The 19,188-nt window shown below is 43.8% G+C and overlaps 2 non-coding genes and 1 pseudogene across 2 annotated transcripts; all 3 read left to right on the top strand.

The window, feature by feature from the left end:
- The first annotated feature begins 2,206 nt into the window (after positions 1–2,206).
- Positions 2,207–2,419, top strand: LOC142679687 (U2 spliceosomal RNA; annotated as a pseudogene).
- A 6,306-nt stretch (positions 2,420–8,725) lies between these two features.
- LOC142679712 (U2 spliceosomal RNA) lies at positions 8,726–8,916 on the top strand. Its single transcript, XR_012852881.1, has one exon. It is a non-coding gene; the product is annotated as a U2 spliceosomal RNA (small nuclear RNA).
- A 6,811-nt stretch (positions 8,917–15,727) lies between these two features.
- Positions 15,728–15,912, top strand: LOC142679616 (U2 spliceosomal RNA). The gene has a single exon (XR_012852835.1). It is a non-coding gene; the product is annotated as a U2 spliceosomal RNA (small nuclear RNA).
- Positions 15,913–19,188: the final 3,276 nt, after the last annotated feature.

The raw sequence follows: 19,188 nt of genomic DNA on the forward strand, positions 1-19,188 counted from the left end.
GTGAAGAATGTGATAATGAGTGCGGGGAAAAATAAAACTCCTGGTAAAGATGGTATTCCGGTGGAATTCTACGTAAAGATGTGGGAGGTAATTGGGGTAGACTTGCTGGAAGTGTGTAAGAATATATGGGATAAAGGGGTTTTGTGTGAGTCTATGAAAGAAGGTGTGATTGTTTTGATCTACAAGAAAGGAGACAAGAAGTGTTTGGGTAATTGGAGGCCAATTTCATTATTGAATGCAGATTATAAATGTTTTAGTAAAATCTTGGCTAATCGTATGCGTGAGGTGGTAGGTAAAATTGCAGGGGAGGAGCAAGTGTGTGCTGTGCCAGGTAGAAGTATGACTGATAATTTGGTTTTGTTGAGAGATTTGATTGGTGACTGTATGAGTAGGAAACAGAAGTGTATGATGCTTGCATTGGATTTTGAAAAGGCTTTCGATAGGGTGTCGCACGGGTTTATGTTTGCTGTACTTGCTAGGATGGGTTTTTCCACTAGGTTTTTGGACGGTGTGAAGTGTTTGTACAGGGATGTGTCAAGTGAAGTTTTGGTGAATGGTAATTTAAGTTCAAAAGTAAGTGTAGAATCTGGGGTTAGACAGGGGTGCCCTATGTCCCCTGTTTTGTTTATTTGTGTAATTGAAGTTTTGATGTGTTTAGTAAGAAGAGATAAGGTAATGAGAGGTTTTCTGATTCCAGGGAGTGGGGGTAAATGTGTTAAAATTTTGGGTTATATGGATGATGTGGTGGTCGTGAGTGATTGTATGGCTGGGCTGAATAGAGTTAAATTATGGTTGGATTTCTTCTGTGGTGCATCTGCTTTTAAAGTGAATTGGGGTAAGTGTGTATTCAAGTGTTTTGGAGACAGGGGAGTAAGAATGGGAGGGGTGAGAAATGAAGTGGGTGCAGTGAAAGTGTTGGGGATTCAGTTTAATGATGATTTAAGAGGGAATGAGAGTTGGGATGAATGTGGCTTGAGAATTGAGAGGAAGTTAAATTTTTGGAGGCTTAGGGACCTGACTCTATCGGGGAAGGTATTGATAATAAAATCGGTTATTCTGCCAATTTTGGTCTTTGTGGCTTGTGTTTTTCCAACCGCTAGTAGGAAGATTAAGAAGTTAGAGAAAATGGTTTTTACCTTTTTTTGGGGAAGCCGAATGGAGAAACTGAAGCGTGAATTTGTGTATAAGTCTTGTGAGAATGGGGGTTTGGGTTTTCCACATGTTGAGGTTTTTCTTGGGCTTAATTATATTAAAATGGTGGTGGTTCTTTTGGGGAAAGGCAGTAAGAGCGCGTATATGGTTAGGTATATGGCTGGTTGGATGCTTTATGGGTTAGATTGGGTTAAGAGAGATGCCACTGTGCCTGTTGCTTATGTATGTCCTGTATGGTATATTCTGATTGAAAAATTTATTAGGAAGCATGATTTGATTGCAGTTCCAATGGGTGAGTTTAAGAATAAGAAGGCTGTGTTAAAAAGGTTGTGTGTGAATGAGGTTGTGTGTAATATTGTGGGTTTGAGAGGACAGGATGTTGTGAATGTTTGGAAGAAGTTAAGTGTGACAGGTATGTCAAATAGGCAAAAAGACATAGTGTGGATGGCGATGCATGATATTTTGCCTGTTAGAGATGTGCAGAGGAGGAGGATGTTAGTTAGATTTGAGGTTTGTCCGAGGGTTGGGTGTGGTTCTTGTGAGACTGTAAGACATCTCTTTTGGGACTGTGATTATGCCTATGAGGTCTGGAGAAGAATGGGTGGTTTGTGTAAGGAATTGGCTGGGGTAAATTTTATGGATTGGAAGGTTGCAATGTTTGCTATAGGTGCATGTAATAGGGCAAGTGATAGGGTATTATGGCTGATTATGGTGTGTATAATGGAGAGCTTGTGGGATGTGCGCAATTTAGGTATTTTCAAGCACAAGTGGGTACCAATTAATGATTGTGTAAGGATGATATTGTCGAGATTATATGTGGTTTATCGCTGGGATAGTCAGTGTGGTGGTGGCATAGACGCAGAGGGAGTTTGGAAATTTAAGAAATGGAGAAGGTTAGTGAAATACAGTTAATTGTTGTTTTCTATCTCTGTTTCAAATGTTGTCCCTTGTATTATTATGTTCCTTTTTTTGATCGGAATAAAGTATTACCATGATGATGTATGACTAAGGCAACTTATGCCTTAAAGATGCAAAATGGTTCTTGCGTTGTACTGTTGCTTTAAGTTGAACTGAATGGTATTAAAAAAAAAAAAAAAAAAAAAAAAAAAAAAAATCTGTTCTTATCAGTTTAATATCTGATACGTCCCCTATCTGGGGACCATATATTAAATGGATTTTTAGAACAGGGAGATGGAAATAGAGCTTGCTCTGTCCACTCCACGCATTGACCTGGTATTGCAGTATTTCCAGGACCGGTGCACCCTTTCCTTATGTGTTTACTAAAATCAGATTCCAAAAGTGCTTTTTGTGTTTGCCATTGTTTTTGTCTTTCGGATGGGATCTCCCCTTTTAATCCCATTATTTCAACACCTGTTGGACAATGCATTTGTACAGTCATGTGTGATAATGAGCTAATTTATTAAATGCAATTAATTAATACATTGCCACCTCTTGTTTTGTGTCGTCTGTGTTTCTGTGTTTCCGGCATTTCACATTGGAACAGCTCATTCACCTTCCTTGTCTTCTCTCCGCCCTCCCTCCTAGGTAGGTTAAAGAGCTGCACCTGAGCCAGCCACTGATTGATGCAGCACCATAGTCAAATAGTGGAGTGGAGTAGGGGAACAGCAAACAGCCATTAAAGCAGCCAGCCCGCCCGCCCGCCCGCCCGTCACAATGGACCTACCTGTGTACACTAGATGGATGTGATGGAATGTACTGTGGTCCCTACATTTCAAGAAGAAGTAAGAATTGCAGTTGCAACAAACCCTTGCTTGCCTACAAAGAGAGCAGCAATTTGGATTTGTTACTATGTTACCTGGAAGAATAACAAACTGTGCAAGGATGGAGGTTGTAGGAGCAAGGAGAACAAGTTGTCTGTAAAGTTGGTGGATGCCTATTTTCCATTTTGCAGTCCCTTGTCTCCCTCTTGTGGCCTCCTGGAGGCAACTAGCTGTGCAAAAAAAAGACAGCCTGGGGGCCGGCTGTTGCAGTGTTGCCCTCTCAGGCAACACTGAGTGACTGACTGAGCCGCACCGTCTTATATAAAGTTCAGACGGAACTTTGCACGTGTCATAGTGGAGACCTCCGGAGCCAGAGCCAGCTTTCTGACATCATAATGGGGCCTCAGAGATAAAAGCCTGGGCCCAGGCAGTGTTGGTCAGTGCTGCTCAGCAGGCAGCACTGGACTGGATTAAAGCTGATACAAGGTGTGAAAGGAGAAGGGGTGGCAGTGGGCATGCACTTACTGCTGCTGCTGCTGCTGCTGCTGCCAGTGTTTGCACGGCAGGAGGGCATTTGGGCGTTGCCAGGAAGGCGTTTTTATGTCGATTCCTCCTCTTTCAGCACTGCATTGTGGTGCAAGCAAAAGAAGCAAATCCTGTCTTGCTTCCTCTCCGGCCTTTATTCACCTCCCGCTTAGTAGCTGTGAGTGTGTGTGAGCCTGCAGGGCCCCATGGAATTGCCTAGGAGTAGGCTGAATCGCTGCAAGGGGTGAACAGCAGTATTGGGCAGGCTCGGTCAACGCGCGGCCCGTTCGGGTTATCGCTTCTCGGCCTTTTGGCTCAGATCAGGTTTATTGCCTGGTCTGGGCCGGGGGTTCGGTCTTTCGTGGAGTCCTATCCGACGTTTTTGGGAGCGATCATCGTGCCGTTGGGCATTCCATTTCAAGATGGCAGCTGTGCGTAACACTATCCGTTTCGTGGTGAATGAGCAGAGGAGAGACGAAGTTGATACTGGACATATCATTGAGAACATCCTTCTGGACCTGGCTGGAGTTAAGTTGGTAGAGGTATTCTGTATCCAAGCTTTCAGCAATATTGCTACATATGATGTATCCTTTTTTGAGGCCGCCTACTGTTTAAACGTTTTTCAGTTGCTAAAGGAAAAACACATGCATGAGGCATTAACATCCATTGAAGTGCAACCTCCTTTTTCTACAGTGGAGAAATGTATAACAATTCATATGTATAACCCATTTTTGGATAGAAGGCTGGTCAGGGCTTTTTTAGCTCATTACTGTACCCATGTTAGAGGAGGTGTGGAGCAGAAGAACCTATGGGGAGTCTTTAATGGTGATATCAAGTACTGGGTCAGGCTGAAACCTGACTCCAGCTGTATTGGAGGAGTGATGAATCCTCCTGCTAATTTTTCCATTGGTGGGAATAAGGGATATCTGTACTACCAAGATATGCCATGCTTTTGTAGATCATGTTTTTCCTACGGGCATACCAAAGATGCATGCAAAGGCAAAGTTTGCAGAAATTGCAAGGAAACAGGACATGAGGCTAGCGCATGTATTTCCCCATCCAGGTGTGATATTTGTGGTTTGCCTGGTCATACCTGTAGGAAATGTCCAAAGGTGTTTCCTTTCTTAGGACAAGAGAGAAGAACATGGGGCAGACAGGTGAGAACAACAAGTTCCCTTGCTGCCTCTTCTGAGGTAATTTCAGAGCCAGCTGGCAGTGTTTCTGTGGCTGCTTCTCAGGACCCTGGGAAAGCTGGATTAGGAGAGGTTCTAACCTCACATACTGACAGCATGGAGTTGGGTGTGGTCCCTCCTGCAGAGCCAACTGTTGATGAGACACCTGGGGTTATACCTATGGAAGGTAAAGACACAGCGCCATCTAGTGGGTGTGCATACCCTGATAATGGTGCAAGTATGCAAATTTTGTCCTTTTCTAGCCCAGAGTCAAAAATGGACGATTCAGCAAAAGTGGAGTGGTCAATATCGGAGGAGGACGAGAAGGAGGCCAGGATGCCTAGTGCCACTAGTGCGGAAATCTTCCATAAAGTTGTCTCAAAAAGGGGGAAGTCTGGAAAGGCGGTGAAGAGACTTAAGATAGGCTTATTGGAAGATTCTGCTCATGCAAATCCTTTTTCTTTGCTGGATAGTGACTCCAGTTCTAGCCCTAAGTCATCTGAGGTGGCCTCAGAAGTACCCAGCTCTCCTGGGGAAGGTTTCCTCAGTGAAGTCAATGTGGCAAATTTGGAAAGAGCGATGTATTTCCCTGGGACGTGATATGTTCTGGTTTTTCCATGGCTTTCCATTGCACTAACCATACTATGCCCGCATGTCTTTGAGATTAAAAATTGTCTCACAAAATGTACGGGTGTTCTCCTCTGCTCACAAGCGTGCTGCAGTCCTGGACTTTTTGGCCTCTAAGGGCAGTGACATTGTTTGCGTACAAGAGTGTGGTTTGTCAAAAATGCCTAGGAAAGAAGAATGGAAGTTTGGGGAAGCAATTTGGTCTTTTTCTTCCACAAATAGGAATGATGGAATTGGTATTCTTTTTAAAAATAATGAGTTTGTCATCAAACAGACTCAAATTATACAGGAAGGAAGATGTGTCTGTGTGTTACTATCCTATAAGGGGTGGCAGTTTAGGCTTATCAATATCTATGGCCATGCTGTGAAAACTGATAGGTTGGCACTTTTTGATTCTTTAAAATTTTTTCTTCATGGTAAAGTTCCTGTAATTATTGTTGGTGACATTAACTGTATCCTGGAGAAGCAGGCCCGAGCTGGGTCCACAGAATCTAATGTGGATGTCACTGGAGTTTTGTGGAATAAAATTTTGCAGGACTTTGCTTTGCAGGACGCTGTCACCAGGAAACCAGGTCCATTTACTTACCATGCCGATGACGGAAGAACGGATTCTCGTCTGGACTTTTTCTTTTTTTCTACTTCAGCAATGAAATGTGTAGATTATGCGCAGGAGAGAGTGTGGTTTTCAGATCACGAGTGTTTGTTGGGGGTTTTTGTTATAACTAATTTCTTTTATGGTAGAGGGGTATGGAAGATGAATGTTAGTTTTCTGAGTGATGAAAGGGTGAAAACTAGGTTTGGGAAAAAATATGGGTTTTGGGTTAGGAAGAAAAGTTCTTTCTCTAATGTGTGTGAATGGTGGGTATGGGTGAAAAAAAAGATTGGTGGGTTCTTTAGACAGATAGGGTATAGAAGAGCGAGAAGGAAAAGATTAGAATATTCACGCTTTAATATGCGGATGACTTTCCTTCAACAATGTAAAAATTTGGGTATGGATGTAAGACACGATTTGGAAAAAACAAAAAAAGATATTAAGGAGTGGTTCCGAGAGAAAGGGAAAGAAATAATATTTAGATCTAAGGTGGAGGTTAGAGATAATCACGAGAAGTGCACTAGATTTTTCTTTAAAAAAATGTGTGGTGGGAAAAGTGGAATGAATGTGTTATTGGATAAGGATGATAAAGAGGTGTTTGGTAAGGATGTGATTGATGTGGTGTCTGATTTTTATAAACAACTGTATGATGTGAAGAAGTGTGATCTGGGTGATGATGAGGAGTTTTTGGATATTGTGGGTAATTTTGTTCCTGAAAGTGAATGTGAGTCTTTGCTTGGTGAGATTATGGATGGTGAAGTAAAGGATGTGGTGGGAAGTATGGCTAAAAATAAGTCTCCAGGGATCGATGGAATACCAGCTGAGTTCTATGGGAAATATTGGGATATAATTGGGAAGGATGTTATAGATGTTATGAGAGTGTTGTTTTCTGGGACGAATATGTGTGATGTGATGAAGAAGGGTATGGTAGTTTTGTTGCATAAAAAAGGAGATAAGAGACGGTTAGAAAACTGGCGACCAATTACTTTGCTTAATACGGATTATAAAATTTTTGCCAAGCTGATTGCGAATCGTATGAGGAATGTGATTGGGTGTGTGATTGATGAGGATCAGGTATGTGCGGTACCGAAAAGGAAATTGCATGAGAATGTGGCATTGGTGCGGGACATGCTTGAGGATTGTAAGGGTCGGAATAAGAAGGTGATTGTGTGTGCGTTAGATTTTGAGAAAGCGTTTGATCGTGTGGCGCATGTGTTTTTGTTCAAAGTGTTAGAGAGAATGGGTTTTCCGGTTCAGTTTGTGAGTTTGTTGAAGAAATTATACGCGAATGCAAAGAGTTGTGTGCAGGTGAATGGGTTTTTTTCAGAATCATTTTGTATTATGTCTGGTGTGCGACAGGGTTGTCCGTTGTCTCCCATCCTTTTTATTTGTGCGATTGAACCATTGTTGCAAATGATTAGAAATGATAAGGTTGTGAAAGGTTTGGTGGTGCCCGGGTGTGATGGAAAGCGTGTGAAAGCTTTGGGATATATGGATGATATTTGTGTATTGTGTGATTCAGTGTATGATATGTCCAGAGTGAAGTTGATTGTAAATATGTTTTGTATTGCGTCTGCTTTTAAAATAAATTGGGGTAAGAGCAAATTTAAATTTTTCTTCAGTAATGAACGGGTGAGTGATCCTGATATGGAACAGGTGAATGGTGTGAAAATTTTGGGTATTGTGTTTGATGATGAGTTGAAAGGGAGAGAAAGTTGGGATGAGTTAGGTGGTAGGATTGTGAGAAAGTTGGAAATGTGGAGAATGAGGGATCTTTCTTTTTCGGGGAAGGTTTTAATTGTCAAAAGCATTATTCTACCTATGATTTTATATGTTGCTTTGGTTTTTCCTCCTGCTGTTGCTATGTTAAAAAAAGTAAATAGAGTTTTGTTCCTTTTTTTATGGGGGAGCGGGATTGAGAAGGCAAGGAGAGAAATTCTAATGAAAAGCAGACGTAATGGAGGCTTGGATTTCCCAAATTTGGAGATTTTCATTGGAATTAATTGTGTACGTTTTTTTGTTGAGCTTTTATTTAAAGAATCCAAGGCTTCTAGAATGTCGAAGTATTTAGCTGGAACGGTGATTCAGCGTTTAAGGTGGGAAAAACGGAATTTATGTAAACCAATTGCTTTTCAGTGCACGGGGTGGTATTTGTATGTAGAAAAATTTATCAAAAAGTTCCAGCTAGAGGATGTAAGAATGGAGAGATTTTTGAGTGAAAAGAATGTTGTGAGAAGTATGTGTATGAATAATGTGATGTGTTCTGTAAATGGTTTGAATTCGATGGAGTCTAAGTCTGTGTGGAAGAAGATTGTTACGTATGATGTGTCAAATAAGCAGAAAGATTTGTTATGGATGTCGGTACATGGAGTGTTGCCTGTAAGGAGTGTTCAGAAAAGAAGAGGTTTGGTTGCATCTGAAAGGTGTCCGAGAGAAGGTTGTGGGGATGATGAGGATGTGAGTCATGTGTTTTGGTCGTGTAAGCATGCAAAGGATGTTTGGAAAAAGTTGAGTGGGTTGTGTGAAGAATTGACTGGTTTGAAGGTTTTGACGTATGAAATTGTCTTGTTTGGTTTGTGTAGTTTGGGTAGTGAAAAGGATAGAGTGTTGTGGATTTTTCTGACTTGTGTGAAAGAAGTATTGTGGAATACGAGGAATTTGAATGTGTATAAAAGAGAAGTATTTGAGATGGAGGATGTGGTTAGTATGGTATTGGCTAAATTGTATTTTTATTATAAATGGGATCTAGAAAGAGGTATGGATGCGGAAGGGATATGGCGATTGTTGAAATGGAGGTATTTAGTTTGAGGAATTTGTTTGATTTATCTTGTATTTGATGGAAAAATAAAATAATGAACCAGAGTGATGAGATTTTTTGAAAAATAGAGAGGTGGTTTGAACAACTACAGTTCTCGGTTTTATTCAAAAAAACCTGAATGGTTTAATAAAAAAAAAAAAAAAAAAAAAAAAAAAATCTGTTCTTATCAGTTTAATATCTGATACGTCCCCTATCTGGGAACCATATATTAAATGGATTTTTAGAACAGGGAGATGGAAATAGAGCTTGCTCTGTCCACTCCACGCATTGACCTGGTATTGCAGTATTTCCAGGACCGGTGCACCCTTTCCTTATGTGTTTACTAAAATCAGATTCCAAAAGTGCTTTTTGTGTTTGCCATTGTTTTTGTCTTTCGGATGGGATCTCCCCTTTTAATCCCATTATTTCAACACCTGTTGGACAATGCATTTGTACAGTCATGTGTGATAATGAGCTAATTTATTCAATGCAATTAATTAATACATTGCCACCTCTTGTTTTGTGTCGTCTGTGTTTCTGTGTTTCCGGCATTTCACATTGGAACAGCTCATTCACCTTCCTTGTCTTCTCTCCGCCCTCCCTCCTAGGTAGGTTAAAGAGCTGCACCTGAGCCAGCCACTGATTGATGCAGCACCATAGTCAAATAGTGGAGTGGAGTAGGGGAACAGCAAACAGCCATTAAAGCAGCCAGCCCGCCCGCCCGCCCGTCACAATGGACCTACCTGTGTACACTAGATGGATGTGATGGAATGTACTGTGGTCCCTACATTTCAAGAAGAAGTAAGAATTGCAGTTGCAACAAACCCTTGCTTGCCTACAAAGAGAGCAGCAATTTGGATTTGTTACTATGTTACCTGGAAGAATAACAAACTGTGCAAGGATGGAGGTTGTAGGAGCAAGGAGAACAAGTTGTCTGTAAAGTTGGTGGATGCCTATTTTCCATTTTGCAGTCCCTTGTCTCCCTCTTGTGGCCTCCTGGAGGCAACTAGCTGTGCAAAAAAAAGACAGCCTGGGGGCCGGCTGTTGCAGTGTTGCCCTCTCAGGCAACACTGAGTGACTGACTGAGCCGCACCGTCTTATATAAAGTTCAGACGGAACTTTGCACGTGTCATAGTGGAGACCTCAGGAGCCAGAGCCAGCTTTCTGACATCATAATGGGGCCTCAGAGATAAAAGCCTGGGCCCAGGCAGTGTTGGTCAGTGCTGCTCAGCAGGCAGCACTGGACTGGATTAAAGCTGATACAAGGTGTGAAAGGAGAAGGGGTGGCAGTGGGCATGCACTTACTGCTGCTGCTGCTGCTGCCAGTGTTTGCACGGCAGGAGGGCATTTGGGCGTTGCCAGGAAGGCGTTTTTATGTCGATTCCTCCTCTTTCAGCACTGCATTGTGGTGCAAGCAAAAGAAGCAAATCCTGTCTTGCTTCCTCTCCGGCCTTTATTCACCTCCCGCTTAGTAGCTGTGAGTGTGTGTGAGCCTGCAGGGCCCCATGGAATTGCCTAGGAGTAGGCTGAATCGCTGCAAGGGGTGAACAGTAGTATTGGGCAGGCTCGGTCAACGCGTGGCCCGTTCGGGTTATCGCTTCTCGGCCTTTTGGCTGCGACCAAGTGTATTCGTACAGGAGGTTTCAGTCAGAAGGTGCCTGGGGTACCCGGCTACTTGGCCTGGGGGGATCGTCACTGGTTTATCGCCTTGACTTCACCCCCCTGCAGCTATTGGGTAGTCGGACTAGTCCTCAGGCAACGGGAAGGGATCGCTAGGCGGACAGCTTGCGCTGGACGGCCTAGAAGGGCGGAAAAAACTTGTTGGGACAAGCAGGAATGCCGTTCACCTATGGGTTTGTAACTGGGGAGACCCAGTTACGCCAAACCATCCGGATCGAGGTCGGAGAGGAACATCGCCAGCGGAAGAACCTGAAATTCATAGTAGGGGAAATCCTGCTTGGCTCCTTCGGCCTCAGACGGGAAAATATCCTGTGTCTGAATGACCAGGAAGGCCGCGGTCGGTATACCATCTCCTTCTGCACCGCGGCCTGCTGCGATACGATCTGTGCAGCCCTGTCTGGTTCCGACCAGACAGATGAGCGCCTAGATGGGCTTCATTTTTCTCTCCTCTACGGAGAAGAATCTATTCCACTGGTCGTGGTAATGCATAGCCCCTTTGTCCCCGCCAAGGACATTGACACATTCCTAGGGCGCTATTGCAAGGAAATTCACTTCTCGCATGAAGTAAAAAATGCTGAGGGATTTTGGAACGGAAAGAGAAAGTACTTTGTCAAGTTCTTTCAAGACCCCAATGGCATACGTGGCTTTGTGCACCCTCCAGCGAATTTTGCCATTGGGAAGAACCGGGGATACCTGTTTTACCCCCAGATGCCCCGGTTTTGCTGGAACTGCCAAAAATATGGGCACACAAAAGAATCATGCAGTGAAAACAGTGTTGTTCGCTGTAACAAATGTGGAGGCCTGGGGCACGTGGCCGCCAAGTGCAGTTCCAGAGCAACATGTAACCTGTGCGGGGAGGCAGGTCACATGTATAAAGACTGTCCTAAAAGAACGCAGTCATTGAGGGGTGGGCCTAGGCCTGGTCCATCCCGTCCGGGGCCAGGGCAGCAGTCCACAACAGGTGTGGACTCTGCTGGTAATGCCCCGGAAACGGCACCCGCCGAAGGGCCAGGACCAAGACCCTCCAAGTCACGAGTGGAGGGTGGTCCTGGGGATTCCAAAGGGCCGGAGCAGGGCTGTTCTGGTTCTGCGATGAAGGCCCCGAGCTCCATACCTGAGTCGGTTGGTAGGAAATCTCGCCGGTCCTCGGTGCCGTCAAAGGAGGACTGGGCAGAGGTGGTGGCTGGTGATGATCCAATTAAGGGATCTAGAAGGAGGGGCTCCACGCTGGACCTCCCTGCCACCAGCTGCCTCCGACCGACTGAGAAGCCCGAGTCTGACCCTCTTATTACGCCAACAGGGGGTCGGGCATTGACGGCTTCAGGTGCAGTAGGCAAGATGACGAGAGAGAAGGAGGGGACCTCACAGGCTCCTGAGCGCCCTGAGCAGATGAGTGACCCGGAGATACCTGCAGCCGTACCGGAGGTAGCAGCGGCCGGAGTTCGCGATGGTGATGACAACAGCCAGGAGTCGGAGGTGACATCCAGTGACGGGGAGGAGGAATCAAGGATGGACCTGACGAGTACGGGGAAAAGGCTAAGAGAAGAAGATGTGCCCACCATAAAGAGGAAGACAATATGCCGCAGCTCGGATGAGAGTGAGTTCAGGGGAAGAGTCGGGTCGATTCATATATCTGGCTCTGACCCTGGGAAAATCCTGGAGTTTGCGTCCCCTGATACAGGGGAGTCTGGCTCCCAATTTATATCGGAGTCGGATTCCTCGGAGGTGGACACTGACGCCTAACAATAACTATGCCTTGTATTCCTCTGAAAGTTGCCTCGCTAAATGTGAGGTCCCTAAAGAGCCCTGTTCGCAGGGCTGCTTTATTCTCTTTTCTACAGACTATGGACTTTGATTTTTGCCTACTGCAGGAGTGCGGAATCCCTAACAGCATGGACTATATGGACTTGAAAAAAGACTGGAAGCTGGGCCCTTCGGTGTGGTCGGGTGCTAATGACTGTCGTTCTTCAGGTGTGGGATTGCTCTGCCGTGGCCATTCTATTTCGATACAAACCGTCACTGAGATTATGCCTGGCAGAGCTATTTTAACCCACCTGCACATTAATGGACTTTTAATACGTATTTTAAATGTCTATGCCCCTCCTGATAAACAGGAGCGGGCAGAGCTTTTTAATATTTTACCACTGTTTTGTGTTGGGTCTACCCCCCTGCTGGTAGGAGGTGATTTTAACTGCACAAGAGAAGGAGAAGGCCGGCAGGGTGGGGATGCAAATAGAAAAGACCGCACTACCTACCTGCTCAAAAATTTTATTGAAGATTTTAAATTGCGCGATTGCTGGAGGGAACTCTTGCCAGGAGACGCAGGTGCCACATGGTCTAATGGAAGAGTGAGCTCCAGAATCGATTTTATTTTTGCTTCCCATGATTTTATCTCTCAAAAATGTATGATTTTAACAAATATATTTTCAGACCATAAGCTCCTTAGTGTGTCCCTGGAGCTGGAGGGAGAGCAAAAAGTGAGTAAGGGCCTCTGGAGGTTAAACACCACGCTCCTAGAGGACCCTGAAAACAAAAGTGAGTTTGTGCGGACCTACCAGTGCTGGCAATCACAGAAAAAGCCCCACGAGACCATGCTGCACTGGTGGGAGGGCATTAAACCCAGAATTAAATTATTTTTTATCCGAGCAGGTAGGAAGAAAGCTAGAGAAAAGAAACAGTGGTTTTATGTTCTTAATAAGCGTTTGCATGTGCTTTTTAAACTAAAGGATGTTGGGTTTGAGGTGGATTCGGATATTTTAAATTTAAAAGCTGAAATAAAAAAATGTTTAGATGATAAAGGCAAACAAATCATTTTTAACTCCCATGTAAAACACCTTGAAGAAGATGAGAAGTGCTCCCGATTCTTTTTTAAAAAGGTAAATGGTAGGCGAGATGCTATTTTAAACCTAGAAGGGGAGACTTCTATGGGAGGAATGTTGAATGCAGCTTTTAACTTTTACCAACTCCTTTTTAGTAAAAAAGCTATTGATAAATCCTTTTTAAATCATGCTCTTAACTCCCTTGATTTTAAGTTAGATATTTTAGACCAGGAGGTTTTATCCCGAGATCTTAATTTAGAGGAACTTTTATCTGTTTTTAAAAGTTTTTCAGCGGGAAAGGCCCCTGGGGAGGATGGGTTGCCTATTGAATTTTATCTAACTTTTTGGGATGTTTTAAAAGAGGATATGATTTTACTGTACAAAGAGGTTTTTATCACTGAAGAGCTGCCCCCTTCCTGGAGAAGGGGGATCGTGTCTTTAATTTTTAAAAAAGGTGAAAAGGACCAACTGAAAAATTGGCGTCCCATTACACTTTTAAATGTAGACTACAAGATTTTAGCCAAATTGATAGCGGTCCGTTTTAAACCTTTTATCAGTAAGCTAATCCACCCAAACCAGGTCTGTGGGGTACCTGGTAGATCTATCACTGAGTCCCTTAATATTTTAAGAGATGTTATTTGGTATTTTAAAGATCGAGGCCAAAATCTTGCTATTTTATCACTAGACTTTGAAAAGGCCTTTGATAGAGTGTCCCATGAGTTCCTTTTTATGGTTCTTAAAAAGATGGCGGTGCCTGATTTTATGATAAGTCGTGTTATGCTTTTATATCGGTCCTGTTTTAGTGAAATTTCTGTAAATGGATTTTTAACTAAAGGTGTTCCTCTTTTATCTGGAGTCAAGCAAGGGTGCCCATTGTCTCCCCTACTATTTATATGCGCAATGGAGCCCCTGTTAGCTATGCTCAGAAGTGACAAAGTAGTCAGAGGCGCCCCGATACCTGGTGGGAGGGGTAACCAAATAAAGGTATTGGGCTACATGGATGACGTAACAATTTTATGCCCTGATTCAACATCCATGAGGAGGGCGCTGAGGAACACCACCTTTTTCTGCGAGGCTTCTGGTTTTAAACTTAACATTGATAAATGTGAGTGTTTTAATATAGGAGGCTGGGATTCCTCCCTGACCCCAGGAGTCAGAATGCAGAAGGACCAGATTAAAATTTTAGGCATTGTTTTTAATCAGGCGAACAATGGGACCTCTAACTGGGACTCAGTGATAGCAAAAATAGAGAAGAAGGTTTTAATGTGGAATCTTAGGAGCCTCACGATGGAGGGGAAAATTTTAATTATAAAAATGGTTTTAATCCCAATAATGCTTTATGTTGCCATGGTTTTCCCTCCGTCCATTTTATATATTAAAAAGCTAACACGCATTTGTTTTATGTTTCTGTGGGGCTCCAAGATGGAAAAATTAAAACGTGATTTTATGTATAAATGTAAGGACAATGGCGGGAGAGATGTTCCTAACCTTTTTACATTTTTTTATATCAAATATTTCTGCTTCTGTTTTAAAATGTTTAAATCCGATGGCATTTTTAGCTGCTTTTTAAAATATGCAGCGGGCATGGTTTTTAAGCGTTGGTCTCGTATCTCCCTAAATTCTCCTGTGCTCCTGTGTCCCCCAGAACACTACGTGGTGCTGGAGAAGACTGTCAGGCTCCTGAGCCTCCATGAGTTGGAGCCTGATATATTGGGGGACCAGAGGAAGGTGTCAGTGGCGTGTAGACACAGAGAAGAAATGGTGGCAGTTTCCAATCTCTCACAGGCAAGGTCCAAGCAAGTGTGGCGGAATGTTTTTGGGAAATACCTTGCAAATGTGCATAAGGACCTTGCCTGGGCGATCGTGCACCAGTGCCTCCCTACACGTGAGTTCCAACACAGGCGAGGACTGGTGGCGAGAGCCAAGTGCCCGAGAGATATGTGCAGAAATGATGAGACGGTAATGCACTTATTCTGGAACTGCCACTATGCACAGGAGATTTGGAGGAAGGCTGGCCTTTTATTAAAATGGATTTGCGGTCTTAACGATTTTAAATACGAGTACGTTTTTTATGGCCTTTTTACCTGCCCATCATTCAGACAGCAGATGATCTGCTGGATGATTATTAATTGTTTTAAAAATGCCATCTGGAAGGTTAGGAACATTCTTCTTTTTAAACGTGATTTTATTGATATTAAAGATTGTGTTAAAATCGCGTTGAGTGAATTATATGTATATTATCTAAGAGACAAAAAACATCTCGGAGCAAAAGAGGCGGCATCCATGTGGTGTCTGTCTCTATGGAACACAATTATTATGTAAATTATCCATGTATTTATAATTGTGATTTTATTGCTTGTTTTATGATGTTTTATCCTGCCATTGTCATACTTTTAAAGAAACCTTCTTCTCGTTGAAAATATATTGCCTTTATCGTTTTAATGAAATGTATTAAAAATAAACATTTTTAGTACCGAATTTTATGCTATAAAAAGGTTTTTTAATGAAATGTATTAAAAACGTTTTATTACTAATCTTATTGGACAATTGAATGTATAAACAAATTTATTATTACGGAATTTTATTTAACAGCATTTCATTACTGAATTTTATTTTGTAAAAATTGCATTCTATGTATGTGAATATTTGTCAATAAAAATTTGTTGAAACCTTATCTGTTCTTATCAGTTTAATATCTGATACGTCCCCTATCTGGGGACCATATATTAAATGGATTTTTAGAACAGGGAGATGGAAATAGAGCTTGCTCTGTCCACTCCACGCATTGACCTGGTATTGCAGTATTTCCAGGACCGGTGCACCCTTTCCTTATGTGTTTACTAAAATCAGATTCCAAAAGTGCTTTTTGTGTTTGCCATTGTTTTTGTCTTTCGGATGGGATCTCCCCTTTTAATCCCATTATTTCAACACCTGTTGGACAATGCATTTGTACAGTCATGTGTGATAATGAGCTAATTTATTAAATGCAATTAATTAATACATTGCCACCTCTTGTTTTGTGTCGTCTGTGTTTCTGTGTTTCCGGCATTTCACATTGGAACAGCTCATTCACCTTCCTTGTCTTCTCTCCGCCCTCCCTCCTAGGTAGGTTAAAGAGCTGCACCTGAGCCAGCCACTGATTGATGCAGCACCATAGTCAAATAGTGGAGTGGAGTAGGGGAACAGCAAACAGCCATTAAAGCAGCCAGCCCGCCCGCCCGCCCGCCCGTCACAATGGACCTACCTGTGTACACTAGATGGATGTGATGGAATGTACTGTGGTCCCTACATTTCAAGAAGAAGTAAGAATTGCAGTTGCAACAAACCCTTGCTTGCCTACAAAGAGAGCAGCAATTTGGATTTGTTACTATGTTACCTGGAAGAATAACAAACTGTGCAAGGATGGAGGTTGTAGGAGCAAGGAGAACAAGTTGTCTGTAAAGTTGGTGGATGCCTATTTTCCATTTTGCAGTCCCTTGTCTCCCTCTTGTGGCCTCCTGGAGGCAACTAGCTGTGCAAAAAAAAGACAGCCTGGGGGCCGGCTGTTGCAGTGTTGCCCTCTCAGGCAACACTGAGTGACTGACTGAGCCGCACCGTCTTATATAAAGTTCAGACGGAACTTTGCACGTGTCATAGTGGAGACCTCAGGAGCCAGAGCCAACCTTTCTGACATCATAATGGGGCCTCAGAGATAAAAGCCTGGGCCCAGGCAGTGTTGGTCAGTGCTGCTCAGCAGGCAGCACTGGACTGGATTAAAGCTGATACAAGGTGTGAAAGGAGAAGGGGTGGCAGTGGGCATGCACTTACTGCTGCTGCTGCTGCTGCTGCTGCTGCCAGTGTTTGCACGGCAGGAGGGCATTTGGGCGTTGCCAGGAAGGCGTTTTTATGTCGATTCCTCCTCTTTCAGCACTGCATTGTGGTGCAAGCAAAAGAAGCAAATCCTGTCTTGCTTCCTCTCCGGCCTTTATTCACCTCCCGCTTAGTAGCTGTGAGTGTGTGTGAGCCTGCAGGGCCCCATGGAATTGCCTAGGAGTAGGCTGAATCGCTGCAAGGGGTGAACAGCAGTATTGGGCAGGCTCGGTCAACGCGTGGCCCGTTCGGGTTATCGCTTCTCGGCCTTTTGGCTAATCTCAAGGGGTTGGTCAGGAGGTCCGTCTGTGTGCTCGCCCTTGGCCTTGTGGCATCGCTGGTTTACCAGCTTAAGCCACCTGCTGCTTTAGGGGGTGAGCCAGGAGACAAAGAAGGCGATCATGGGCGTTCAGATCGTATATCCCAGGACCGGAGATCTCCGGGTCAAGTTTGGAATCCGCATCAATGCTACAGCTGGATTGGAGAATCGCTTTCCTCTTGGACGTCTGGTGGACGAAGTTATTTTTGGAGCTCTGAAGATCCCTCGCCCTGCCATCCTCTGCCTCCAGGAACATAAGGTGGGTCATTATACCCTTGTGCTTAATTCTAGGAGCGACTGCCTAAATTTCTACAACACTTTGAAGAAGAACCGCAACAATGCTGCTTTGGATGGTCTTGTTTTCACTCTCCTCTATGAAGATGGGAATGTCCCTTTGGTTGTCTTCATGTACAATCCCCATGTGCCAAGGTCGGACATTGAGGCCTTCCTCCTCCGCCATTGTGAGTCTGTGGTCTTTTCCAACAAGATCCTCAACGAGGCTGGAATCTGGAGTGGCAAGTACAAATTTATTGTTAATTTTAAGAGGGATCCAGAAGGGGTTGATGGGCTAAGCAGACCCCCCTTGAACTTTTCTATTGGCAGGGACAGGGGCTATCTTTTCTTCCCTAACCCCCCTCTCTTTTGCAAGAACTGCAAGATCTTTGGACACATACTGGAGTCCTGTAATCAAGGAAAAAGGTGTGGGAAATGCGGCCAGGTGGGCCATGAGTCAAAGGTTTGTACCAACCCCATCGTTTGCAACCTCTGTGCACAGACAGGACACGCCTTCAGGAATTGTCCTAAGCGTTCTTATGCAGATATGGCCAGACAGAGGCCTGCTGGGAGACCTGAAGATCCTGAGGTTGCTGGTCCAATTATCCAGGCAGAAAGTCCACTGTCTGAGGAAATTGCAGTTGCAGGTGCGGAGGGTGGAGTGATGGAAATATCACCTGTGGAAGAAGACCTTCCCCCTCTTTCTGATGAGCAAACCGGGCTGCAAGGTGAAGGTGAGGTTGAGACTTCAGTCTCCATAACCCCAGTGATTGTGTGGGAGGAGGCAGAGGAGGCTCATGAGGTGGCTGGAGAGCAGGGTGATTTTGCAACAGCTGTTGTGAGACCAGGTGAAGAGGAGTTTGGGATGGCTCCAAAAAGGCAGAGAACAAACTTTTCACCATCAAGTGAAGGAAGTGCGAGTCCACAGAGGGACGGCGTGTATCCTGTGACTAGTATTTCTTTTGACACTCCTTTTCTAGGGGATCTGGAAGGCTCTATCTTTGCGTTGGATTGCCAGCCTCAAGAAGGAAAAGGCTGAGGAAAAGATGGGCTTGTTGTTCAACGTTTTCATCTCCAGATTAAAACATGGCTGCCAAAATCACATGTCATGTCCTATCCCTGAATGTCAGGCTGATTAAATCTAGGCCTAGGAGAATTGCAGCACTAGATTTCCTTAAAAATCTAGGGGCTGATATTTTTTGCTTGCAAGAATGCGGCATCTCTGATGCATTAGATGAAAAAGAATGGCAATATGGCCAAAGTATATGGTCAGGCTCGGTTAAAAATAAAAATGATGGTGTGGGAATCTTATTGGGGAATAAGGATTATAAATTTGATAGTTATACTGTGGTGGAGGCGGGTAGATGCTTATCTGCAATTATAAGCTATAGAGGGTGGAAGGTCAGGGTAATAAATGTGTATGGGCCAACAAGTAAAGGGGATAGAGTAGAGTTGTTAGAAAAATTGAGTATTTTTTTGCCTGGTAGGATCCCTACTGTGTGGGTGGGGGACTTCAATTGTGTTACCGAAGGATTTACTATGGATGTGTCGGGTAAAATGTTAAATAATTTAATTAATGATTTTTCTTTTGTAGATGCATCTGAAATGTTTTTAGGTAAGCCGCCGCCCGCAACCTTTAGAGCAGAGGGGGGTGGGGTGACA

Source organism: Rhinoderma darwinii, assembly GCF_050947455.1.
Source record: "Rhinoderma darwinii isolate aRhiDar2 chromosome 2 unlocalized genomic scaffold, aRhiDar2.hap1 SUPER_2_unloc_55, whole genome shotgun sequence".
In the NCBI taxonomy this organism is placed as follows: Eukaryota; Metazoa; Chordata; class Amphibia; order Anura; family Rhinodermatidae; genus Rhinoderma; species Rhinoderma darwinii.